This window comes from Azolla caroliniana, unplaced genomic scaffold, assembly GCF_043228905.1.
Source record: "Azolla caroliniana isolate FFs.n. ecotype wild unplaced genomic scaffold, voAzoCaro1.0.p SCAF_17, whole genome shotgun sequence".
NCBI lineage: Eukaryota > Viridiplantae > Streptophyta > Polypodiopsida > Salviniales > Salviniaceae > Azolla > Azolla caroliniana.
Window position 1 is genome coordinate 13,602,634 of NW_028230452.1, and position 25,768 is coordinate 13,628,401.

At 44.0% G+C, this 25,768-nt stretch overlaps 1 long non-coding RNA gene, 1 other non-coding gene and 1 pseudogene across 3 annotated transcripts; all 3 read left to right on the plus strand.

Moving 5' to 3' along the window:
- The first annotated feature begins 1,760 nt into the window (after positions 1-1,760).
- LOC147853202 (uncharacterized) lies at positions 1,761-18,786 on the plus strand (annotated as a pseudogene).
- An 875-nt stretch (positions 18,787-19,661) lies between these two features.
- On the plus strand, positions 19,662-22,362 carry LOC147853203 (uncharacterized). Of its 2 annotated transcripts, none has more exons than XR_015531248.1 (4): positions 19,662-19,895; positions 19,936-20,025; positions 20,170-20,279; positions 21,088-22,362. It is a non-coding gene; the product is annotated as an uncharacterized LOC147853203 (long non-coding RNA). The 2 variants fall into 2 exon arrangements; XR_015531247.1 differs by lacking the exon at positions 21,088-22,362 and adding an exon at positions 20,876-20,924.
- LOC147853204 (U6 spliceosomal RNA) lies at positions 19,664-19,766 on the plus strand. The gene has a single exon (XR_015531379.1). It is a non-coding gene; the product is annotated as a U6 spliceosomal RNA (small nuclear RNA).
- Positions 22,363-25,768: the final 3,406 nt, after the last annotated feature.

The following is a 25,768-nucleotide window of genomic DNA, read 5'->3' on the forward strand; positions in this document are numbered from 1 at the left end:
GGAAAACAGAAGATGCAAGAATATGAAATGCTTGATGATGGGTCTAGAAACATGGAAGATGTAGATTCAGATACATCATTGGATGATGAGATTGGTATAGGAGCTTTGAAAATCCCTAGTATGGAAAAGGAAATGAAAGATGCAAATCAAAAACTGAGAAGATCAAATAGAGAGAAAAAGACAGTTGAAAGATTTGGTTATGATACATATATGGCTATGTATTATGCATACATATCTAAAGTGGTACAAATCCCTGATCCAAATAGTTTTGATGAAGCAAAATCTGATAAGAAATGGGTGAATGCAATGCAAGAAGAAATAGATGCATTGGCTGAAAATAGAACATGGGATTTGGTAAAGTTACCAAAAGGAAAAAATGTGGTAGGTTGCAAATGGGTTTACAAGAAAAAGCATGATTCAAATGTAAATGTTAATAGACATAAAGCAAGACTTGTGGCAAAGGGATATGCCCAGATGCATGGAATTGATTATGATGAAACATTTGCACCGGTTGCAAAGATGGCAACATTGAGGACACTACTTGCTATGAGTGCAACCAAAAGATGGGTTCTGCACCATATGGATGTAAAAAATGCTTTTTTACATGGTAACTTAGAAGAAGAAGTGTATATGTGTCAACCACCAGGTTTTGAAGATAAGAAGCATCCAAAATATGTTTGTAAGCTAAAAAAGGCTCTTTATGGATTGAAACAAGCACCAAGGGCATGGCATAAAGAACTTTCAGAATCTCTGAAAAAAATTGCTTTCAAAATGTCAAAGGTTGATCCATCATTGTATGTAAAGAAGATAAATGATTGCATTGTTGTTATCTTGATATATGTTGATGACTTAATCATTGGAGGTCATTCCATGGATGAAATAAGAAAGCTCAAAAAAAAAAACTGGAAATGCAATTTCATATGAAGGATTTGGGAGAGTTGAGATACTTTCTTGGCATTGAGATGATCAGATCTGAAAGTGGTATATATATGTTGCAAAAACAGTATGCAACAACTATGTTGAAGAAGTATGTTATGCTTGGATGCAAACCTATTGGTGTACCACTAGATAAGAACTACAAATTGAGGGCTAATTTGGGAGCCAAAATAGAAGATGTAAATATGTACAGGTCTATGGTGGGTAGCTTCATATATTTGACCATAACAAGACCTGATTTGAGTTATGTTGTTGGATTAGTAAGCCAGTTTATGCAATAGCCAACAAAGCCACATTTGGATTGCATAAGAAGAATTTTGAGGTAGGTAAAAGCTACTCAAAATTATGGACTGTTTTACAAGGTAGATATGGACATAAAGTTGGAGGGATATACAGATGTTGATTGGGCTGGAAGCTAAACTGACAGAAGATCCACAAGTGGATATATTTTTACATTGGGAAGTGCCGCTATTTCATGGAGTAGCAAGAAACAAACTACTATTGCACTATCAAGTACTGAAGCTGAATATAGAGGAGCTGCAATAGCCACTTGTGAAGAGGTATGGATCAGAAGATTGCTTTCTGATTTGGGAGAATATATAGATGGTGCAGTCACAATTTGCTGTGAGTATATGAGCAACATTCAATTGGCAAAAAACCCAGTGTTCCATGCAAGAACAAAGCACATTGAAGTGCATTATCACTTTGTTAAAGAAAAAGTGATTGATGGAGACGTAGATCTGCTATATGTAAGTACAAATCAACAAGTTGTTGATATTCTTACGAAGGGATTGAGCATGGAAAAACATACACAGTTTAGAGACATGATGGGAGTTATAACCATCGGCATGGTAGCTGAAAAGCATGAAGAAAAGAAGATTGTAGATGATGTAGAGAGAGGGAGAGATAGAGTGAGCAGGTGACAAAACTTTCTATTAGAAAAATGACTCTGTACATACAACTGTGCTCATAGAGCATTTTATATACAAATATTTGACATAGGTTAGGGCTATCAGCTCCCCGCCGATCCGGCCTAGCCTATTGGTCTCAGTCTAATCCGGCCCATATTGAGCTTGTCACTCAACACTCCCCCGTGAAAACGATTACTTGCGGAAGTGTTAGACAACAGAGAAAGCAGAGAATACACAGAGTACATGGGAGAGACAAAGAGAGCAGAACGTAAAAGCTATATTCAAAACAATATAGACACTCTGTCATCTTACAACTGTGCTCAGTAGCACTATTTATACAAGTCCTCGTGGGACTGACAGAAGTACCGCGTACTTCACACACGAGCATCTGACACTTACTACGAGACTATAACTGCCTAGTAGTCTAAACTAATACTAGGCTTCCCGTTACCGATTGGATCCGGCTAACCGGCTCCCCAACTCACCGGCTCTGTTGCTTACCGGCTTGGTTGCTCACCGGCTTACCGATCCGTCTCGCTCATTGGCTTACAGATTCGTCTCGCTCACCGGCTCAGGCTTATCCAACTGATCCGGCTCCAGTTGAGCTTGTCGCTCAACACTCCCCCTCAAGCTCAACTTGAGGTTGGATCCAAGTGTCAGTCTCTGTGGCAGTCGGTTCTTCCAACCGACTTCTCCTGGCGTCGCCCCGCCTTGCTCGCGCTCCTCGTCCGGTCCGGTTCTGTTTGCCGCGACCCCTCTTGTTCTGTGCACCTCGACCTCCTCGGTCGGCTTGTCTGCTCAACAGGCCCAATTCAGCTCCCTTGCTGCTGTGACTTTGGCACGTTCGGGTTCGCCGATTCCTTCATGTTGGCGTCGACTCTTGGCCTTGAATTGATCCGGTTCTTCTAAATTTGTCTGTTGAACCAAATCGATTGACTCCGATTCGTTCCAGCTCTTGTCTGAATCGGTTGCTCGCGATTCGTCTTCTGGTTCCAAGCCCTTCACCACATCGGACTATGTCCGGGTCTTGGCCTTCTTCCTTCGGTCGGCTTTGTCCTTCTTGACTCTGCCTCCACTGCTGCTTGTTCTGACTTGTTCGGACGTGTCGACATCCCTTGTCGACTCGACTCCTTTCTTCTTCTTGACTCTCCCTTCGTCGGTTCTTCCCTCACCGGCGCAATCGGCAGTCTCTTTGCCTTTTTTGCCCGTTCTGGTGTCTTTGCCCGTTCTCCCCCTCAAGTGTGGCACGTCGAGATGTTGAACACCAAGCATTTCGGTGAAGTGTTGCAACTTGTCCGATCCGAGTGGTTTGGTGAAGATGTCGGCAATTTGCTGATCCGTGTGAACATACCGAAGTCCGACCTCCCCGCTCAGGACACACTCACGCATGAAGTGATAGTGCACTTCTATGTGCTTTGTGCGAGCATGGAATATGGGGTTCTTGGCGATTTGCATGCTGCTTATGTTGTCACAGTAGACTAGAATCGGGGTCGGTACCTCGATCCGTAGGTCTTGCAGCAGTCGCCGAAGCCAAATGGCTTCACAAGTGGCAATGGTAGCGCCCTGATACTCAACCTCAGTGCTCGACAAAGCAACTGTTGGCTGCTTTTTGCTACTCCACGCAACAGCTGCGCTACCTAGGGATAACATGTAACTGGAGGTTGATCGGCGATCTGATGCATCGCCGGCCTAGTCGGCATCTGTGTAACCGACCAGCTCTTCAAGTATACCGTGCCGGTATAACAGGCCCCGATCCTTCGTGCAGCTTGTCGAATACAAGTGTATAATGGACGTATTCACACTATCCCTTTGTATAGATCAAGTTTGGGCCATTTGTGTAATTAGCATAAATGGTAGATGCCCTAAGTCTGTCACTATATATAGTGACCTTGTAACCTTCTTGTAAGGTTGGGTTGTATTATTGCTTTATGGAATAGAAAGAGTCGTTTTGTGCCTCTCTCTCTCTCTCTCTCTCTCTCTCTCTCTATCTCTGTGCAACGACCTAGAAACTGTCATACGCAGGTACAGAAAAGAATCGAATGCTTCTTGATCTTCCGCATAGACGACCTCGTCTCCAACATCTGGTATCAGAGCCTGCACAGTATTCGGTTCTTCAATCCGCTGTCGGACGTCGTCTCAGCCTGCACAACATTCGGTTTCCTGCGTCATTCGAAGAAGAGAAAAGAAGAAGAAAAAAAAAACGAGGCTTGCATCTCATCGCGTTAGATCATCTTCGCTTGGAGTAAGCCAGCCGGTTGTACTCTGTTTCTTGTGATCGTAACCGCTCGAGGTGAAATCCCCTTGTGCAACATTGACACGATTGTGCTCCACTCGGTTAAACGGCATCCGAAGAGGTCATCAAACGCCGCTCGCCGCTCATTGTAACCACTCGGTGCAGATCGGTCTCAAGACAACAACCCCAATTCGTGCTTCATCCGGCTGATCGACATTCGAGAGGATCAGTTGGATCCGTCTCTCTCGTCGCTGCAGTCACCCGAAGCAGAATCGGTCCAAACAATCGGATTCAATAATCGGTATTTGGCATATATATTCGGAAGCGAACCGGGCTCACTCCGACTCGGCAACATTCGGGAAGACCAGTCGGTTCTGTCCCTCAAGTTACCGGAGTCAATTCGAGGAAGATCAACAATACATATATTCGAAGCCGAACCGACTCGGGTTCAAATCCGACTAGAACGATACCGGGTGAGCCAACCGGCTGCACTCCAACAAGGTTCGTAGTCAACTCCGAACCGAGCTTCGTCAACCCAAACCAAATTTGATGGCATCAACATCCGGCTCGTCAGAAATGAGTCTACGAAAGTTCGATGGATCGAACTTCAACTTCTGGAAGGAGCAAATGCAGGACTATCTCATAGTCAAGGGGCAAATCGATCCCATCGAAAATGAAGAACCTCCAGAAGGATACAAACCAATTGAGTGGCAGAAGCTGGACAGAATCGTCCGCGCCACGATTCGGATGCACCTATCGGAATCGGTATACTTTACGGTGCAATCGTGTACGACAGCATTCGAACTGTGGAAAACACTGTCGGACACCTACGAAAAGAAGGTCGCTGCAACGAAGATGTTTCTGATCCGGCGCCTCTACAACTTGCGGATGAAAGAATCCGATTCGGTTCAAGCACATCTCAATGAGTACGAAAGCATAAGCTCCCAAATCTCGTCACAGGGGACGGCAATCGAGGATGAACTCAGAGCAATGATACTCATGAGCAGCCTTCCCTCATCATGGGAAACTTTCGTCACAACCGTGTGCAACGCGTCAACCACGGCTGTTAAATACTCCGAAGTCACGAGCGCAATCCTGACCGAAGCAGCTCGGAGAAAGTCTTTCGCCAAAGACTCAACAGACGACGCTTACGTAGTACAAGGTTCGACAGACCGATCGAACATATGAGGAAGAGATTCCTCACGGCCGCCGAACAATCAGCGAAGACGGAGCCAGTCACGGGATAATCGAATCTGCAACTATTGCAAGAAACCCGGACACATCAAAGCCGACTGCCGCGCACTCAAGAACAAGAACGACAAGTCTCAGAGATCAGACAAGAAGAGTGGCCGGCATGAGGAGATCAATTACGTCAGCTTCTCAGCTGATGTGCTACCAAACGACCCGAATATACTATCAATCGAAAATCCAGTCGGATCAGAAGTTCTGCTCACGACTGAAGAATCGAGCACATGGCTCTTAGATTCGGGCGCGTCATTTCATGTGACTCCTCATCGATCCCAATTTCGGCAATATACGATCCGTCACTCCGACTCAGTTCGAGTCGGTAACTCGCAACACTGTGACATCATTGGAATCGGCACAGTAGAGCTCAACCTTGCAGGTGGCTCTACACTTGTACTTCACAATGTCCGACATGTACCCGAGCTCTCAAGGCCATTGATCTCAGTCGGACAACTAGATGAAGACGGCATTCGTGCCGGTTTTTCTTCGGGAGGGTGGACACTCCACAGGGGGAACCTCCTGCTTGCTAGAGGACCCAAGATACACTCACTATATCCGTTACATGTTACGCTCAGAGAGGGTAACCTGTTTTTGGTGGATATTCCTGTGTCATCACTATGGCACAGAAGATTAGGACACCTCAGCAAGGCCGGCATTACGCATCTATCTAGAGCCGGATACATCCCTAAACTCTCCTTCTCCGATCATCAATTCTGCGAGCATTGCCAGTATGGCAAACAAGCAGCCGCATCACACCCGACATCAGCACCAAGAGAAACGAGACCTCTCGATTTGGTCCACTCGGACGTCTGTGGCCCAATGCCGCATCAGTCTCTCGGCGGTGCCTCTTACTTCGTCAGTTTTATTGACGATTCGACTCGAAAGGTGTGGGCTTATCCAATTCGCACCAAAGATCGTGTCTTCTCGATCTTCTCCGATTGGCTCGCTATGGTAGAAAATCAAACCGACCGAAAACTGAAATGCTTTCGGACCGACAATGGGGGAGAGTTCAAATCAGAAGAATTCGTCAAATTCTGCCGACAACGCGGCATCCGACGTGAATTTACGGCACCACACAGTCCGGAGCAAAACGGGATTGCCGAACGCATGAATCGGACAATCCAAGAACGGATAGTTTCCATGCTCCAACACTCCGGACTGTCAGATGGCTTCTGGGCAGAGGCTCTACTCACGGCAGTACACATAATCAATATGTCGCCAAGCAGACCTCTAGGACTTCAAACTCCTCAGGAACTATGGATCGGCAGTAAGCCGAATTACGACAAGCTGAGGATCTTCGGATGCGAGGCGTACGCCCTTATTCCGAAAGATGATCGCCGAAAACTTGCACCTCGGTCCAGGAAATGCATTTTCCTTGGATATGGATCCGACGGCGAAATGGGATACCGACTCTGGGATCCCGAACGCAGACAAATCGTCCGAAGTTCGGACGTTGTGTTCAACGAGTCGGCTATGAATCCATCAGTCAAAACACCGATCGAAGTCCGAAGGGTAACATTTTCCGATGTGCCGACCCTTCAAGAAGGCCCCTCTCTTAACACACGGTCAGCTTCATGGGTAGCTGAACCTTACACTACCGATTCGGACAACTCTGACTCGGCACAGCAGCTTTCGGACCATCCGACCTCGATACCCGATGCGACCAGTCCAATCATACCTCGACGATCCGAGAGACTGTCGCAACCTCCGGAGAGGTATTCTCCTGGAATTTTCTTCACCGACGCCGGCGAACCGACGTCTTACGAAGAAGCATCGACATCTGTCGATTCCGCCACCTGGCATCTGGCGATGGAGTCGGAAATGCACTCCATTCGGGCAAACAAGACTTGGGATCTGGTCGAATTACCTAGGAACCGACGTGCTCTTCCTTGCAAGTGGGTTTATCGACTAAAAGAGACGTCTGATTCGACCACCCCAAAGTACAAGGCCAGATTAGTTGCGAAGGGCTTCCGACAAGAATATGGCGTCGACTTCGACGAGATTTTTTCACCAGTGGTGAAAATGCCAACCCTTCGTTTTCTACTCGGCGTAGTGGCAGCCGACAACTTGGAGCTGATTCAGCTAGATGTCAAAACAGCATTCCTCCATGGTGATCTTGAAGAGGAAATTTATATGGAGCAGCCAAAAGGCTTCGTGGCAACTGGCCAAGAACATCTAGTCTGCCGACTCAGGAAGAGTCTATACGGCCTCAAACAGGCACCGCGACAATGGTACAAGAAGTTCGACGACTTCATCCAATTGATCGGCTTCTCAAAAAGCGATGAGGACCATTGTTTTTTTACCAACACAGCTCAAGATGGATCACCCATCTTCCTCATCATTTACGTGGACGACATGCTAATTTCTGGACGCCACGCGGGCGAACTTGCCGATCTCATTCGGCAACTGCGGTTGAAGTTTGCCATGAAGGACCTCGGTCCGGCACGACACATACTTGGCATGAAGATTAGTCGGCATCGCGATCAACGACATCTTTTTTTGTCTCAGACCGACTATATCGGACGTGTCTTGGAACGCTTCAACATGCAATCAGCCAAATCTGCTTCAACCCCGCTCCCCATGAATCTTCGGCTCTCTCAGCGAGACTGCCCGACATCCGGTCCGGAGGGGGAAGATATGAAGTCGGTACCGTATGCACCGGCAGTCGGCTCCCTTATGTACCTGATGGTCGCGACACGGCCTGATATTTCTCATGCCGTAGGAGTCGTTAGCAGATTTATGCACAATCCTGGCCGATCGCATTGGAACGCAGTCAAGCATGTGTTCAAATATCTGGCTGGCACAAAAGACCACGGCATTCTTTTCGGTCCGAACTCAACTACAGGCGTAGTCGGTTACACCGACTCGGACTTCGCCGGCTGTATAGACAGTCGGAAATCAACAACTGGATACTGCTTCAAATTCGGCAATGGAGCAATTTCGTGGAAGTCGAAACTTCAGGAGTGCACAGCGACCTCAACGACCGAAGCAGAATATGTAGCTGCGTCCGACGCTGCAAAAGAAGCTTTGTGGCTCGGCCGGCTGGCGCACACGTTTCGACAAGTCGACCATGACTCGGCCCCAGTTGTCTATAGCGACAGTCAAGGTGCTGTTGCCTTGTCGAAAAATCCGGTTCACCACAACGCCTCCAAACATATCGACGTTCGATATCACTTCGTTCGGGACTGCGTCATTTCAGGGAAAATCGGTCTAGAGAAAATATCCACAACCGACAATGTCGCAGATGGAATGACCAAGTGTCTTTCGGCAGACCGCTTTCGGTCCCTTCGGCATCAGATGGGCGTAACGACAAACCAGTCCGGTTAGAGCCGGACACATCGCAGGATAGTTTCCGACAATCGGCTTCAACTCTTCCGACCCGACCAGTTCGGTCTTCTGCCTTCGGACCCTGCCGACTCGAACAAAACCGATATGTCCGAGAACCTAGGTTTATGCCTGTAATCTTAGATAACCCATGTATACGCCCATTACGGGGGAGTGTCGAATACAAGTGTATAATGGACGTATTCACACTATCCCTTTGTATAGATCAAGTTTGGGCCATTTGTGTAATTAGCATAAATGGTAGATGCCCTAAGTCTGTCACTATATATAGTGACCTTGTAACCTTCTTGTAAGGTTGGGTTGTATTATTGCTTTATGGAATAGAAAGAGTCGTTTTGTGCCTCTCTCTCTCTCTCTCTCTCTCTCTCTCTATCTCTGTGCAACGACCTAGAAACTGTCATACGCAGGTACAGAAAAGAATCGAATGCTTCTTGATCTTCCGCATAGACGACCTCGTCTCCAACACAGCTTACATATCGCAGTATCCGTTGCGCGCACTGAAGGTGCTCCATGGTCGGCTTCTGCATCAACTGACTTATCATTCCGATCGGATAGCTGATGTCGGGTCGCGTGATAGTCAAGTAAATAAGGCTTCCGACAATTTGTCGGAACCGTTTCTCGTTGCAGGCTGGTCCGGAGTTGGGATGAAGCTTATGGTTCTAGTCCAAGGGTGTGGAGATAGGTCAGCATTCTGCCCTGCCGAACTTGTACAACATATTCAAGAAGTAATGTCGTTGTGAGAGCAATATGCCGTCGGGGGTTCGGATCACCTCGATCCCAAGAAAATAATGAAGGTCCCCCAGGTCCTTCATCTCAAATGCGTCCGACAATTGGGACTTGACGCGGTTGACTTCTGGAAGACCCGGTCTGGTGATGACTAAATCATCAACATACAACAGGATACATACTGGACCGGCTGAGCCTTGCCGGATGAACAACGAAGAGTCGAACTTGGAGGCCGCAAACCCCATCTTGCGCAACTGGTGCGTGATCTTCGCATTCCAAGCTTGAGGGGCTTGCTTCAGGCCGTACAATGACTTCTTCAGCCGACATACCGCCGACTTGTTCATCTCTGATTGAAAACCGGGGGGCGGAGTCATAAAAACTTCTTCTTCAAGATCACCCTGAAGAAACGAATTCTTCACATCCATCTGGTGAGAGATGCCACCCTCTTGCTGCAGCAACCGCCAGCACCACACGAATCGTCGTCATCTTAGCTACTGGAGCGAAGGTCTCGTCGTAGTCAATTCCGTGGGTCTCCGCGTATCCCTTTGCCACTAACCGAGCCTTGTACCGGTTAACTGAACCGTCGGCGTTGTACTTTACCTTGTACACCCACTTGCATCCGATCGGTTTACAATGACGGGGAGGGTCAACTAGGTCCCATGTCTCGTTGACATCAAGTGCCCGCATTTCTTCCTCCATAGCGGCACGCCAATTTGCGTCCTTGGCCGCTTCTGCGTAGCTCTCCGGCTCACGCACTTCCGCCACCTTAGTCATGTACGCATAGTGATGCGCCATGTACTCATTGTACCTGTACCACGTGACGGGATCCTTCTAGCGGGTGGACCGGCGTAACTCACCGTTACCCGGTTTGAGGCCCTTCTTGGCCGGTTCGGTCTTCGTTGCCGAGGATCCGCCTTTCTCCTTTCCAGAGTCAGATGCACACCGATCCGAATTCCGGCATCTTTTTCTTCCCTTTCTCTTTGCGCGTGAACCGTCTCCTTGGTTCCTTGCGCGGGGAGAGCACGGTAGAGTCTCCACTACTCGTCGGTTCCTCATTGGTCTCTCGTTCGGCCCGCTCAACCGAAATGATTCCGGACTCTCATCCTGAGTCCACGCTTCATCATCATCTACCTGGGCCGGTTTAGGCTCACTAGCCTCATCCTTCGGCATCGGATCGGATTCGGAAGTCAGAGCCGGTAAGGAGTACCACGATGCCGATTCATCGAACTCAACATCTCGACTAACTCAGACCTACTTTGTCCGGGGGTTATAACACTTATAACCCTTTTGCTCTTGAGCATAGCCGATTAGGATGCATTTTTCCGATTTTGCATCCAGCTTCCTCCGTTTCTCATCTGGTACATGCACATATGCAATGCTACCGAAGATTTTAAGGTGTCTCAAATTCGGCTTACGCCCGAAATACAGCTCGTGAGCTGACACCTTCTCACTGATCCGGTTCTAGATGTAGACAGCTGTTCGGACTACCTCCACCCAGTAGAATTTGGGCATGCTCTTCTCCTCCAGCATTGCCCTTGCCACATCAATAAGCGACTGGTTCTTCCTTTCGGCAACACTGTTCTGTTGCAGTGTGTATCTGCAGCTGAACTCTCGCCGAATTCCCTTTTGCTGCAGATAACTGTTGAATTGGCCGGAAAAGTATTCTTTTCCGCCATCCAACCGCAGGCATTTGATCTTCCTCTCCGATTCCCATTCCCCCATGCTTTGGAGACTCAGGAAACACTCGAAGACTTCACTCTTCCGCTCAATGAGGTAGATCCATGTGTGCCGCGTATAGTCGTCAATGAAGGAGACGAAATATCGACTCCCGCCAAGACTAACATTCTGTGTTGGTCCCCACACATCCGAATGGATAAGGTCGAGCTTGTTACGGCTTCGGTGTTGCTTCCCGAGTTGGCAAGCTTCACATACTTGGGCCTTCTGGCCGCTAAACTTTGGCAAACCGAAAACAACTTGTTTCGTTTGCAAGTCTTGAAGCCTCCGGTAATTGACGTGGCCTATCCGCTTGTGCCACAGGTCGATGTCTGATTTGTCCTTCTGTCCTTTTGCAAATAGAGTGGTGCCGACGTCATTGGTGTCGAGGATAAACACCCTCCCGTCTCTGCGCCCTTGCGCAATAATCTGGCCCTCTTGCTCGATGAAGCACCCGAGGTGCGTAAACCGCACCTACATCCCTTGGTCGACGATCTGTCCGACCGACACCAGGTTCTTCGTGATTGTCGAAACGTGTAATACGTTCATAAGCTTCCCCTTCTATCCTACGTAGCTCAAAGGGACTTCTCCGACGTGCACGATTGGGTGAGGAGTGTCGTCTCCGATTTTGACTATTCATGGTTGATCCGGTTTGTCCAAAAAGGAGAACCACTCTTTGTGGCTCGTCATGTGGTTCGACGCATCAGAATCAACATACCACACTTCCTCCGATTTGGAAGTGGTCTTCTTCATCGAGTTCGCCTCGTGCTTCATCACCAAGGCTGGCTCGTTACCGTTCTTGGATCCTCCCGATCCCTTCGCGTAGTGCGAGCTTTGTCGGTCATCCTTGCCGGCCTTGCCAGATCCGGATTTGTCTAAATCGGCGCATTTTCTCTAGCACTCGCTTTCTCTGTGGCCCTTTTTGCCACAGTACCAACATTCCATTGTAGTCTTCTCTTGTCGTCTTCCGGTGCTGCCATGACTCCCCCTGCTCCCGGAGGGTCCAGAACTACTGTCGACACGTTCTCTGTGCCTTTGTTCCTGGTCTTGCCGGCCGCCTCCATTGTGTGCCAATCCGCTTCCGTGTATAGCATCCGGTTGTCAATGGGTGCGCTCGTTGATGCACCGGTGTGGTTCTCCTCCACAAGGAGCATCGACTGTAAGTCGAAAAATGACGGCGTATTCTCCCTTGTACATACCGCCGTTCGGAACGCTTTGAACTTAGACGCCAGGCCCCCAAGACAGACTTGTACCATCTCGTCTTCCTCTACGGTAACGTTTATAGAGGCAAGCGAGTCACATATCTCTTTGATCCGAGCCGTGCAATCCACCACTGACATGTCCTTCTGTCGGACATTGCTCAACTCCTGTCGGAGTTGCAGCTTCCGGGCTGTAGTGCTCGCAGCGAAAACCTTCTTCAGGTTTCCCCAAGCCTCCTTCGGCGTCTTGGCGTCTCGGATGTGGCTCAGCAGCTGGTCTCCGACACTGGATACGAAGCAGTACATCACTCTGCTTGCCGATTGTTCCCACACTGGGAAATCCTTATGTGCCGCATCAGGTGCTGTTTCGTTGGCTCCTTCGACGAAACGCCAGTAGCCATGCCCAAGCAGGTACTGGTGCATCTTGTACGACCAAGATGCATAGTTGGATCTGTCGAGTTTCTCCACAGGGAGCGAGCTAGCCATTCCTCTATCCATCACTTCTTTGTCTGTTGTTCTTACGACCTGTTAGGGTTTGCTTTCAAGCGTTTGTCGGCTGCAGAGGCTCTCAACCCTCGTGCTCTGATACCATGAAAATGATTACTTGCGGAAGCGTTAGACAACAGAGAAAGCAGAGAATACACAGAGTACACGGGAGAGACAGAGAGAGCAAAACGTAAAAGCTATATTCAAAACAATATAGACACTCTATCATCTTACAACTGTGCTCAGTAGCACTATTTATACAAGTCCTCGTGGGACTAACAGAAGTACTGCGTTCTTCAATGCTCACACGAGCATCTGACACTTACTACGAGACTATAACTGCCTAGTAGTCAAAACTAATACTAGGCTTCCAGTTACCGATTGGATTCGGCTAACCGGCTCCCCAGCTCAGGCTTATCCAACCGATCCGGCTCCAGTTGAGCTTGCCGCTCAACACCCCGCAAGCTCAACTTGAGATCAGTTCCTCGTGTCAATATCTGCCGGTTCTCACACTCGGCATCTCCTGGCTTCTTCACGCCTCACTTGAGCTCCTCTTCTAGTCGGGTCCCGCGTTCCTCGACCACTCCGTGTCACATTCTCGACTCGAACCTTTGACCTATAATACATGCAATACATAATGTTAGATAAACCATATGAAAAACCTTAAATTACATGTGAACTTGTAGATGGTTTAATACTGTATTGTCTAGCATATAGTACATTCAGAATATTCTAGTGTTTAGTATATTCTAGAAATATTCTATGGTATATCCTAGACGGGTATATTCTAGAGATATTTCTCAGGTATATTCTAGAGATGTTTTTCAGGTATATTCTAGATATATTCAATCTCAAAACTTTTATAAATATGTGTGTTCACCTAGATTGCAATCAAGGTTAACAACACCTATTACGGAATCTTTCAATTAATCAACTCATCCTTTTTATTATCTTTTAGTCTCTTGTGCATATTATCTATCCATGACACTCTGATCCAATGCTTCTCGACTCGTCTGGTTCCAGGCTCCTCGACCCCTACGGTCGGCTCATCTGCTCCTCACATCTGCTCCTCAGGCCCTTGTTAGCTCTCTTGTTGTTGCGGTATTGGCCCCCCTCGACCCATCGACTCCTCCGTATTGGTTCCTGCTTCAATTACCTCCTTGTTCGCCTGGCTCAAACGATTGTTGAAAGATCTTCAGGTGGAGGTTGCTGACCCGACGACGATCTATTGCGAAGAATCAGATCTTCCACACTCACACCAAGCACATAGAAGTGCATTATCACTTTGTACGCAAGCAAGTCCTCAATGGTGAAGTTGAACCCCTATATGTTCAGATTGATCGGTAGGTGGCCGACATCTTTACAAAGGCACTAGGACTAGACAAGTTACGACACTTCTCCGAAAGACTTGACCTGCAACATCTTGATGTGCCACACTTGAGGGGGAGCACTGACTGTCGTCCGACCTTTCGGTCAGAAGCCGAATCAACCATCCAACGCTGACATTGTATTGAGACTCTCAAAGTGAAATTCACCTCATCTGGAATCCAATATATCATGCTAAGACAAAGAATATTGAGGTGGGGTACCACCATATATGAGAGCTCTTCACCAACAAGAAGCTTGATGTCTGAAAAGTGGATACTGAGGTGAACATCGCCGACAGCCTGATGAAGCCACTACTAGAGCAACACTTTGGCACACTAAGAGGACTGATGGGACTACAGAAAGCGAGCGAGCGAAGAGGAGCTGAATGAAAAGAATTAGAAGATAAGTCAAATATCAACCTGGCCAAACGAGCTAAAACGGCAACGTCGAAGGAGTCGGGTAGTTGAAAGGCTATAGATGCACCTGAGTGCGAAGCAACCGAAAGAACGAAAGGTGAGCAAAGGACAAATGGAGCCGAAAATCGATCGTAGAACCTTCGAGGAGCACATGGTCTAGCATTTGCGAAGAGCCGACGGCCTAGAGAGTGAAAACCGAATCAGACACCAGTTTATTCGGACACAAGCCGACTCGGCTGAAGACCGACTAAACCTCTATTGATTTGGCAACCAACCGACGGGCTTGTAACATGCATAACATAGTTTAAACTTGAAATGTAAATTAAGTTTACATGGGAGATAATCCCATTACATTGTATGTAAAATAGAGTAGTCCTTCTACGGGGGAGTTTGTTGGCATAAACGGCCGACTTTGCCCAAACTTGTATATTTAGTGTGAACAAAGTTAACCTAACTATTTAAGTAGGTAACTATTCTTGAAAAGAGGGTTCAATGGTGAATGTAAAAATCTCTTTTGAGCTAAACATCTCTCTTACTCTCTATGTAACTGTCTATTCTTTTTGTTCTCCTCTATAACAGTACACGAGTATCCTTCTTTCTAGATATCTATGTTGTCTTGCTTGATTAACACACAGGTCCTCAACAAGTTGCAAAAACGTCAACATTCAACATGCCGACGGAGCCATATGAATGCGGCCTCAGTCGTTGATGTGATCATGCACTCTTGAAATTGCTCTAGTGTCAAATCTGAAGAAGTAGCCAATGGTCAACTTTCGGTTGTCCAAGCAGCCGGCAAAGTTCGAGTCGATGTAGCCAACAACACTTGAATTCTTGTTTGGGCCGAATAGGATGTGGTCTTTTGTGCATACTAGATATTTGAACACATGTTTCACTGCGTTCCAATGCGATCGACCGAGGTTGTGCATAATACTTCCATGGTGATTTGGATAATCCTATTGATCTTTCACCCAAAGGTTTTGATGTCATTCTCAATGTCGTGGATCGGTTCACTAAGATGGCACATTTCTTTCCATGCATAAAGATAATTAATAGTCAAGAGATGGAAACTTTGGTTACATTGTGAAGTATTTAGGTGTCATGGTCTTCTTGATTATATCATCACTAAATGAGGCCCACAATTCATCCCTAAATTTTGGAAACACTTCTTTGCACTCTTCCAAAATTGATACTATACTCTCGTTAAGCTATCATCTAGAAACAAGTTGTCAAACCAAATATATAACCAATCAAACATGAAGGAGAAATTCTTTGTTGTTTCATCAACTATTAATAGGATGATTGGGTTCACTCTTTATACTTTGTGGAGTTTGTTTACAATAATTTCATTCATTCTTCAACCAGATACACTACCGTCTTTGTCAACACAAGATGTCATCCTTGTTAGATGATGTGTTGAGAATCAAACTCAACTTCCCTAGTGTGGGAACACACCCTAGTGTGTGAACATCCCACCACCTACTATAGTAATTGGTGTGTCATAGAATCTTATAGTTCTATGACACATATTTAGTGTAGTTAAGTCTCCACCACTCTTTAGTAAGTGGTGGTTGTATAGAGAGAAGGTGACTACATAATCACCTCTCTCCTCCTCTGTATAGTTGTTGGATGTCTTATTCTTGTTAATACAGTTTTTCAGTGTTTTCTGTACCACTCTGTTCTCTCTCTCTCTCTTATCTACACGTAAATGCACATATCCCTTACATTGCACATAATCATTCCCAACTCTTTACATGGTATCAAAGCGATTGGCAGTCTGATCCAAGCCCATCCACGTGTGTTGCTTCTAAGCCCATGTTCACAAAGAACTAGTTGATCATTGTAGCTGCAACCTGCATAGTTTGTATCGAGAGAAGAAGAAGAAAACGAAAAATCGCTCCATACAAATAAGCCAGCGTGAATAATTAGATGGGAAGCGCTCTTCCACCGAGAAACGTGATAGAAATAACTTTGCATCTTGGGAGTCCAAGATGCACCAATACCTTGTCAACCAAGGTTATTGGGATTACATCGAGGGAGCACAAGAATCGCAACCCAACCCAACACATGCCGACTAGCCAGCTTGGATGCAAGTGGTGAGTCGTGTGTTTCACTGCCTTCCATCATGCATCCATGATCACATGCTCGCCTATATCCGAGAGGCCAAAACTCCGAAGGAGGCATGGGGGAACCTCAAGAAGATTTTCGCAACCAACACGACTGCAAGAAATCTTCAACTCCGTCAAGGATTGAACGATATACAACAGAGGGATATGTCAATTGAAAGCTACACGTTGAAGATGAAGGAGTTGTGCGATGCCCTTAGGTCGATCAATGTTAGCATTGAAAATGATGAAATGGTGTAGATTTGCCTCGGAGACGGAGCAACCCTGAGAGCATAACCTCTACTACCAACAAGACGCTTCGAACGCGTGAGGTGGAGCGTCCAAAAGAAGGGGGAGCAATCATGCAGGACCCAGCCGACAAAACAATTCCTCCCAGTGCGGATATTGTGGTAAATTTGACCACTATGAGGCAAAGTGTTGGAAAAAGAAGCGTGAGTCGACAACTCACCAATAACGCCTCAAACTCCGACTACGACGATCATGGCAGAATGTTTATGGTGCGACACAAAGCGAATTCGATGACGACATCATGTCCAACAAGCACCTCCAACTCGGAAAATGTATGGTTTGCCGATTCGGGTGCATCCAATCACATGATGTCTCATAAAGACTGGTTTCGAGAGCTACGAAAGCCCGAACGACCCGGATATGTGGAAATTGGGGATGACACAATTCACCCCATTCAGCATGTTGAAAACGTTCCTTTCGGTCAGATCGTGGATCAAGGCATGCAAGTTCGATTCAATGACGGTGGCTGCTTCATCAAAAAGAAAGATTGAATTATCACTCGCGGTCGAAGAGAAGGCTACATGTTCATCCTTGATTCTCATGAGATGAAATCGGTAATGTATGTCAAGGGCTGAAAGTCCGACACTGACATAGAGGTGTGGCACAAAAGAATTGGTCACATTAACCTCCAAAAGCTCAAAGGAATACAATCGAAAGGAGTCGTCAGTGTAGGCGCATGCGAAGCCTGCCAGTTTGGCAAACAACATCGTCAACCGTTCTCGAAAGAGAGGAACATGAGCAAAGGGACCTTGGATGTAATACATTCAAATGTATGGGGACCAACCCAAACGACAACATTTGGTGGTTGCCGATACTATGTGACATTCATCGACGACTTATCGAGGCATATCTGGATCTACCCTATGTGACAAAAGAACGAAGTGTTCGGACACTTCCAAAAACTCAAAAACGAAGTCGAAAAGGCAACCAATCGGCATGTCTGATGCCTTCAATCGGACAACATTTGATCTGTCAATGCAAGTCTTCGACATATTGTTGTAATCTTGTTTTTCTTGTCAATATAATCACATTCTCTTCATATTTCTCTCTTCTTTCCTTATTCTCTTCTCTCTTTTTATCTTGTTCTTAACTATAGCCTTCACACTTGACCAGTGATTGTAATTAATTACAATCTACCACCATACATAGAATAATGAAGGAACACTTGATGTTTTCCTGTTAATTCCAAGAAAGTGACAAGTTAAGGATTTGAATGTATACTTACCACATCTTATTTATGAGCTACTAGACTTGCAGAGAGGTTTAGATGTCATTGATGCATCTAAACCAAGAGGACATCAAGCCTTTAAACTTTGCGTAATTTTGACATGGATTATTTAGGAATTGGGACAAAAGCGTAAGACATGGCCCCAATGCAGTGATGGTTGAGATCAACCTATTGTATATCCTTAAGCAAAAATGTGTATCTCAAACATACATTATTTTTGCCTGAAGATCACTTCCTACATAGTAAAGCCGAGGCAAACTATTTTGATGGGTTTAAGAATTGGGAAAACGTAAGTAACTAAAGCATTCAATCACAAGAACAAATCTTCATGCCGAAAAGCAAAGCGATGGGACTACTGAAGAAGGAGAACCATCGAGTCAACAAAACGTACAATATTGGACCTAAAATCGATGCAGATGCGAAAAATCTTAGCGAGGATGATGATTGACATAAATATTGTCATGATGTGGGATGTGTAGGGAGGGGGGAAGCAGATAAAGGTTATAGTTTTCATTAGGTCAATATTTAGAGAGTCCCAAAGAAGATCCACTGTGATGCAAGAATTTTAAAGAAAAATGGGTGAACTACCTTAAAAAGGTAAGAGTTAACAACTTGAATGATACAATCACGGATTTGAATCTAGAGGGGTGATAAAGGGGAACATGAGCCACGACATAAAGGTGATGACAATTAATTGAGTACGAACACAATAATGAGTTTTTTGGTAAACATCAGGTCCGACCCTTGCTAGGATGAAGATGTAATGTAATAAGTAGTAGTAGTAGTAGTAGTAGTAGTAGTAGTAGTGCTACTACTACTACTACTACTACTAAGTAGTGGGCTCCTTCATCACTCATAAAGCATTTCCATTAGTAGTTTTCATGTATGCTACTACTACTACTACTACTACCACCACTCCAACTACTACTAACTATTGCTGACTAAGTAGTGGGCTCCTTCATCACTCATGAAGCATTTCCATTAGTAGTTTTCATGTATGTTGTTGTTGTTGCAACTACTACTACTACTACTACCAGTAGCCATCCAGGTAGTGAACTCCTTCATAACTAATGGGAAGCATTTCCTTCAAATTATGGTTTTTAGGTATCCTCCTCCTAATATTGCTACTACTACTACTACTACTACTACTACTACTACTACTACTACTACTACTACTACTACTACTACTACTACAAAAACAACTATTACTACTACGAGGAGTATTAGAATACATGAAAAATACTAATGGAAATAATTCATGAGTAATGAAGGAGAGCCCACTACATGGTCCAGCCAGACCAAATATGTATAATATGTTTTGGATTTCAAAAGGGTTGAGGGAGTTTTTCATAGTGTCAAATTCAAGGTATGCTTTAAATATCCCACATTCAAAGGTTTCTAAAACAAATAAAGATATATATTAGCAAGAAAGATTGCATTACTTTTGTCCCTTCGGGGACATCTGATAAAATTGGAACGATACAGAGAAGATTAGCATGGCCCCTGCGCAAGGATGACACGCACAAATCGAGAAATGGTCCAAATTTTTTCCTTACGAATTCTGCTCTTTTACACAATCTCGGATCATTCTCAGGGAATTTGATAGAGCCGATAGTTCGATCCATCCATCCATCATGTCTCCTCGATTCCTTCCTTTTTACCAATCTCTGGCAAATTGGTTACATCCATATATCTGTCAGATTTGTTCTCAAACATAGGTTACATGCGACGGCTAATTTGATAGAGCCGATAGTTCGATCCATCCATCCATCATGTCTCCTTGCTTCTTTTGTTTCTACAAATCTCAGGTGATCTAACCTTGCTTCTGATCCTCTACGGTTTCTTCTTCCTTTCGTTCCATTATTTCCACAAATCTCAGCCATGAATTCTCATCTAAAATTTCTTTCTTTCGTCTTGTTTTTCCCTATTAACGTGGAATGATTTGGACACAGATACATATATACCAGCGTCTCCATTGGAGGGAGGCACACATCAGTGATACTTGAGAAACCTGGCATTTCTGTGAAGAAAGTCTGAGTAGCTTACCACATTTCCTGAAATGGTACGCCAGGAAAACAAGTAACAAATTATTGATTTATGTACATATTTGCACCCTTTATAAATAATCAGGAACCTAACATCATTGTATGGCATTGAATAGCTACATGTATGATAAGGTTGCATTCACCACCGTATTATATGTCTGTCTGTCATGCACACTTTTTCAAACGTCCCTAAATCACTAGCTGATGTCTTCTCATTCTTAATGCTCCATTTGCAGTCATATGCCTTCTCCATTACCAATGCTATAGCTTGGCTTGGCTTTCCAAAACTGTAGCCCAATCATGTTGGTTTTGGATCGAAAACATAGGCGAACCACGTAATTGTAAGGATCAGTTTTGTGAATGTGGGGAAACAAGTAACAAATTTATATATATATATATATATATATCTTAGTTTCGGTTTCAAAAACCATAACCAAATCATGTTAGTTTCAGGTTCAAAAAAACATAGCCAAGTCCCGTAGTTTGAAGGATAATTTTTGTGAACATACGATATGGAATAATGTATCTTATTTTTCAATTTTTATAATTAGTTTGATGGGGGCATGTTACAAGTTTCGGCCATACACTGCCATGGTTTTTCATTCAATTTCAGGTCATATAACCTTGCCTCTCAATTGTCCAGTCCTTGCTTTCAAGAACAAAGTATTTCTTCTTCCTTCCGGCTTTGACTATCATGTAAAAGCTGTAATGAATTATGGGGATGAGTGAAGATATTGCTAAGAGTTGCTAGATACAGTGTTTTTTTTTCCAAGAATGTTTGTTTTCTGAAACTTAATTGGTACCTCTGTATTTTCCCATTTGAAGCTCCCCTCACAACAGACCACCTCTCCCATAAGCATCAAGCATGAATCACAAGGGAGGGCTTCTACAACTGATTGTTTATATGACCAGATTTTCAAAAGCAAAGTGACTATCTGGCCATGTTATCAGCAAGCTAATAAGAGAAAAAAAACACCCTTTAACATTGGAAACTTGTAAAGCCTATGTTGGATGTGCATTGCAATGTTGTTTAGAGTATGTATAAACCATTGGCTTGAGTGAAATCAAGGTTTACATGTGCCTAGACGATTTTTGTCGTCCCTCAAGGAATGCACGAATGAAAGCATTTATGCAGCTTGTATCCATGTCCAGTTACACATTTTTCTGCTACAGTCACACAACGTTGCTTCTGACTATGGTTTGTTTGCCATACTTTTGGCACAGTTCTCTGAATGTTCAGTTTCTGTTATGCGACTCTAATAACCATATGCAATTTTTTTTTGATTGGATCAAGTTTTCGGCTCTATGGATATTCTTGTTGTTTAGCAACCAAGCTCATTATTGTCAACCCGCCAATGATCCATATTACCTTACTGAAATCTGTACATTTGTCTCTGTGTGCTTGTTATACTTCTTGTGATATATGCATAACATATCTATGATCTCTTCTTTGAAGCACCTTCTGGCTTAATGAAGATCAGAGACTTCTTTGTTCCTATCTTGGATATGTTCTTTGTTGGTTTTCAGCTCTTTTTGAAGTTTACAGAAAACATCATGTATGTTTATGTATATATGCATATATAAACATCAACAATTCATAAGATATTTAAACGCCCAGTTTATATACATGCTTATATTATGTTTGGAGATTGGTTCTATTTGAGAAGCCAAACTTCATGCTCACACAAACACATACCTAAAAGAAGTATTCATTTATGTAGTTATGAGACAATATTGTGTGAAGACCAATTGCTTTATGACGTTGATGTGAAGGCAGAGATGATGTACTACTCTCAGACCTCTTCCAACATGATATCTTCAGATTGTTTGTAAGGAGCAAAAGATGGTGGGTTGAATGTATCACTTGGTATATCATTTGGATCACAATAACCTTTTAGGAAGCCTGAATATATCTTTTTCATGCATCCTTGAAGATGTTAAAACGGTTGGATGCATGTCACAATGGCGTTCTCGTTAACAGTTTTTCGAGGCAGTAATTACATGAAGATAACATAATAAGTAGAATTGTACCAATTATGGTGGCATCTGATATCATTACCTTTTTAGAATAATACTACAATTGGGGGAAAATTGTTGACAGTGTGGATCAAACTTAAGTCATAGCTTCAGTTTTTTATTCCTGAATTTAATATCCCTAAACCTCAACGATCTCAACACTCTGCCACACATAGTACAGGACAGGAATTTATCCTCCTCTTTATCATATTACCTGTAGATTGATGTGTCTTAGTGGTAATAATGTATGTCGAATATATTTAGTTCTAAGACAGGGAAGAATCCACATCAAGCAATAGTAATCATATATCATAGTCACTAATCGGTACCTCCTGAGAAGCGGATCTTATGGATCCTATATTTGCTCAATGGATTCAAGCTGCTTACAGTAAAGCTTTGTATAGATTTTGACATGCTTTTATCCTTGTGGGTAGTCTATCAATGCTTGTCAGAGTTCATGGTTAGCTAGATGCCATCATTAACAATAATAACTCATCGAATCATGCATATTTGCTTTTCAGCTTCTTGCTATTTCCATTTCACTATGCCACAATCGAGGCCTCTCCACCTTGCCATGGTTTCCTCCATCACAGCAGAAACCGCGCATTCTTTGTGATGAGAGAAATTGTGTCTTCCAGGTCTCATCTCTGTTAAAAATCCACAATTACTTTCTTTTCTTCATTCTCTGCTTTCTCTCCCAGTTTTTTTGTTTTCATTAGAAAGCTCAACAACGTTTCTTCTCTTAATTTGCCACAACTTTCAGGTCCATTTCTTTTGTTTTAGATTTCATCGTCTCCCTTGCGCCTCTGCCACATTTCCACTCCTCACAATCATTACTATCTCTCCCGATATCTTGAAGCATTAAGGTTCATCATTTCTTTCATAATTTCTCTTTCTCATTCCCATCAGCAACAGGTAGTGCATCAACTGTACTCAACGGAATGGCATATAGAGCTTTACCAAGGTCCATTTCTTTGTTTTTCTCAATGTGATGCTGAGATCATAGATCAGTCAAAAAATTCCAGATCACCATCGGATTCATCACCACCATGGAACCACGTCTTGTATCTCGACCAGTCACCAGGGCCGAACCTCTTTGCAATACTGCAATACAAGGAATGGAATCTCAAAATATACCTGCACCGGAGAATTCATGTTTCCCACAGACCCCTCTCCCCCAAATCCACCATCAGCTTGGGGCGTAAACCACTCGAACGAACAGATTGTCGCCCACATGCTCTATTTGCAGCTTCCAACCAACATGGAAGAAGCAACTGCCCTATTACTACAATAGGATATACACTCCTGCATTACCTTGAGCTCTCACCTTCTCCATTCCTTAATCACCCCTCAGCTAGCCTAATCACTCTCACACACACCTATCTCTTGTCAAAAGCTTTGTTCCAACTCAGGAAATAAAGCATTCAAATTTGTTGGTACCATTTCTTCGGTGATTTCGCTCTACTTTCCTGCTCTCGTCTTAATACTTCATTTTAAGTGATTTAATTAGATTATAAGCGTATTAATGGTTCTAAACTCCTCGTAAAAGCTAAGCATTTGCAAGATTGAGAAAGAAGCAATGCTTCTCCTCGCAGGGCATGTGAGAGTGACAATACTCCTCATAGGGCGTTGCACAGGGAGATCCTAGCTTTGCAAATGATGCTCAGAAACGGCTATTTTTCTACCTACAACGCCCAGGGAGATCCTAGCTTTGCAAATGATGCTCAGAAACAGCTATTTTTCTACCTATAAATAAAGACTCTCTCTCTCTGTATCTCTTCTTTTATCGTAATTAGCCTACCCTAGTGGTAAGTTGTTTACACTACTAGCACTACATCTTGGGTTCAAAACCCAATTTCCTCACCTCTATTACTCAATAGATATATCTTATTTCACTAGATGCCACTATTGAATTTAGGGGTTGAACCCATGACAATTTGGGTCTCCATTGTGCACCCTTACCAACTAACCTACATCCATCTGGGCGCTCTCTATCTCTCTCCCTCCTGAATCATCGATTACCACATCTTGCTTGGAATGTTGGATAAGCTACAAAAGAATCATAAGAGTAAGATTCTCTCATCCGGTTGGGTTGTTGACATAAGGAAATGGTTTAGGTGTGGATGATCTTTTAGAGCTTTCAGGCGATGTTATGCATTATGTAATGATTGAGGAAAGGTTGGTGGAATCAAGTGGGAAGATGCTAAGAGGACAAAGCTAGAATACTACATTGCAAATGTCAACCTTGAATGTTGGTCTCAATATAAAGCAAGAATGCTTATTGATCATATCCAACAGTATCTCATTACCAATATGGGTAGTAATGCTCGTAGAGCCCTTACACTACTTCGCACTCGATCTCACAAGTTAGGTATTGAAGTTGCATCATGGTATCAAAATGTAACAAATTTGAAGACATGTAAAGTATGCAATAAAGGCATGGTAGAGGATGATTGTCACTTGCTCTTCACATGCTTGACATATAGTGCAATTCGTTCAAGATATGCTAACATACTAAGAGGGAGTGATAACTTAAGTGCTATACTTAAGACACCACCTAGAAGGTTGAGCTCATATGTGTATGCTTTATTCACCCATGTAGACTTTGTGCTTCAATGTATGAATACCCCTTCTTAGGAAGGAGACACATATCAAGAACACATGTATACTCTGGTCCCATAGGTCAAAATTGGCCTCTTTATGGACGATAAAAATTCTAATTCTAATTCTAATTCTGTCTTTTGCTCTCGGTATTGGTGCAAGTGTTATTACATGAACAATTTAACATTTCGAAAAATGATTGAAGTAATTTGTATATTATGAATATAAGTGTCATTACAATAAGTTGGGGAAGAAAAAGTAATAGTATGTACAATAAAAAATACATAAGCTGGTGATTACTACTGTGAGGAATATCCAATGATGAGTTGATTGTCTCTTATCTCACCTCTTGTCCCGATGGATACGTAATTGGATGTGGAAGACTCGCTTGGCAGATCTGTTGGTCTCATTTTGACTTTAGGAACATCCAGAGTTTGATGAATTTCCTAAACATGTAAAAGCTTGAAAGTTGTTAGAATTTTGTTTCAAAGAGAAAGAAACACCTAAAATTTACCTCAAAATACAAATTTGTGCACAGATATGTGTATTTATTTATTTATTTATTTTTGTGTGTGTGTAGTATGTTAAGTACCCAGCAATCGGTACACCTGTTGTGAATATCACGGCACCAACAAAGACAACAAGCTCAACCAACCATAGGAAAAATGGGGGGGGGGGGGGGGTTAGGACAAACCAAAGGATCAATGTAGCCCACTAGGCATCCCAGAGTGAAAGGGAGATACTTACTTGTAAAAAGCTACAAAAGCCACCTTTTGTTGAAGGCCAAACTTCATTCTTGAGAGTTCTCTTCCTATTAGCATATTAAGCTCCTTTATCTCTCGAATTCTTATTCGAGCAGCCAAACTCTAATCGTTGTCTCTTGTATGGT